Here is a 2,201-nt window from a genome sequence, read left to right on the forward strand (position 1 = left end):
AAAAAATATAATAAAATAAATTGATGCATAAATAATTGTAATTTGGTGACACCTATAACAGAAAATTGCCGATCATATGTTGTATCACATCAGCTCCGGCGGAATTCACACAGTAAGTTTTTACCTGCACGAGCAGAACAAAAGAAAAAGGTCACTCATTAGAAATGTTGATACTACTATCTTTCCCAAACAAGAAGAGATGATAAACTACTTTCTTTCTCTTTTATCTCACTCTTATACTATCCAAACAAGAAGAAGATAAACTAGTACTACTATCATTTCTTTGTTTACTTCTCTCCTATTTTTCCAAATGGACTGAAATCTGATTGTGCTGACCCTCTTTTATCTGGAGGGGAATTCAAACTAGAGAGTTCCAATCCATTTCAAGAGGTTGACCTCCAAACCGCATTTTACTCATTGAGGTTATTATGTTTTTCCTTGATTCTATAGTTAAATTAAAGAGAAAGAAGAAACTTGCCTGAATAGTACTGTGCACCAAAAGTCTTTGTTTAGTTCCACTGAAGTCAATATCAACCCTTTCCCAGCTCATTTTTGTGAGACCCCTAATCATTGCCTCTACAATTGGACGCAATGAGGAAAGAGTGTGAAAATTAGGGAATAATCAAGAATAAATATTTTACTTACATATAGAGCTCAAAATAATTGGACAATCTGAAATGATGGTAATGAAATCATATTGAACTTCAAATCCTCAAGAGCATAATGAAAATTTCATTTACTTGTATAAAGTTCTTCACCAAATAACTGTCCTAGAACTTCTAGTATTACCTCTTCAATTTCTCTTTTCCATTTGCTTTCCACTTGCTATAACAAATCAGGTTGTGCGTGTTGTGTGTGTGTGTGTGTGTTTTTCTTCCAGTTTTGACTAAACCAAGACATGCTAGTTCGAAGCCCAACCTTGTTTCACACTGAAATTCATTTTCAGTTCTTTCATTCTTTTCACTAACTGGTATATGCTAGAACAGTCTGTATGCTTGGAAATTGAGCTAGCCCGATACACCTAAAATAATCCGGTACAAACCAGAAAATTAACTGGAACTGTGTTGAGTCTCCATTATTCCAGTTTCCTGTTAAAATGGTATGTACCAGCTGGTACAACATGGTGTTGAGCGGGATTCACAATATTGCTAGTAACTTTTTACTCTCTTTCACAATTCTAGAAAAACTAAATATACAAGTGAAATCTACATTTAAAATGAAGGAAAAACCTTTTTTATTTTAATTTTTAACTTGGTTTTTTAATGGGAAGTAATGGTTCTCGAATCTTGTAAGATTAGTGCTGTAGAACATGAATAACATTGACAAAAATTTGGTAACTAACCTTCCATATCAATGGTCTTGCATACATTGACTTGGCCCTCTAAAGACATTTCTTCTTGAGTATTCACAGGTTTTGCTAACTAAACATTTACGACATGCGGGTATTTGTCAATTCTTGACAGATTTTTACGCTGAAAAAAAAGAAAGAAAAAAAAGTAAGAAAATTTGGAAACACAATTCTAATGCTCCATAAAGATTAAGAATTACCTTTGGGAGCTCACTTCGACGCCGCAGTGATGATGTACTCCATCCAACAAGATCTAAGAGGAAGTGTTAAGTTCTTCACATAAATTAGAGGATTTCAAAAAGAAGAAAATTGGAACAGCCTAACTAGTTTTTCATGTATTGCTTGAGCATATGTTTAAATGTCCTAACATTTTATCTCCAAATATTTCCCTACATAAACAAGTAAAAAATAATAAACAAATGTATATAGTATGGCAGGATACGATCATATCGTGCATTAGCGTAGGCAACCCGACGCCTAAAGGACCGTAGAGTAGATTTGCAGAGACAAGACAAGGAGTCAAGATAGATTCTATGTCATTTGTAGTCACAAAGAAACATTTGTTTGACTTCTGATCAGAATCTATTAAATTCACGAGGGCTCACATAAATGGAAGATCATCAGTATCGTTGGCCATCTGAAGTAAAATAGGAGGTTTTTCATTATCACCATCTCTCAAAAATAAATGTTTCTCTGTTCTTCCAAGCAATGATGATGCATGAGCAGCTGCTTTCTCTAGGGAATAAAAGCCGCAAAATGAAAATATATCCTAAAAGAAGAATGATATATATACATCTTAAAAAAATAAAAATAAAAATAGAAACTCGCGGTTCTCAGCATTTAACAAAATCCA

The 2,201-nt window shown here is 33.6% G+C and overlaps 1 long non-coding RNA gene across 1 annotated transcript; it reads right to left on the reverse strand.

The window, feature by feature from the left end:
* Positions 1 to 473: 473 nt before the first annotated feature.
* LOC145799186 (uncharacterized) lies at positions 474 to 1,893 on the reverse strand. The gene is made up of 4 exons (XR_014341204.1): positions 1,791 to 1,893; positions 1,549 to 1,601; positions 1,343 to 1,455; positions 474 to 576 (listed from the first exon to the last, which is right to left on the reverse strand). It is a non-coding gene; the product is annotated as an uncharacterized LOC145799186 (long non-coding RNA).
* Between the last annotated feature and the right edge of the window lie 308 nt (positions 1,894 to 2,201).

The sequence above is a fragment of the Camellia sinensis genome, chromosome 9 (genome assembly GCF_055761805.1).
Source record: "Camellia sinensis isolate YWXY chromosome 9, ASM5576180v1, whole genome shotgun sequence".
Lineage (NCBI taxonomy): Eukaryota > Viridiplantae > Streptophyta > Magnoliopsida > Ericales > Theaceae > Camellia > Camellia sinensis.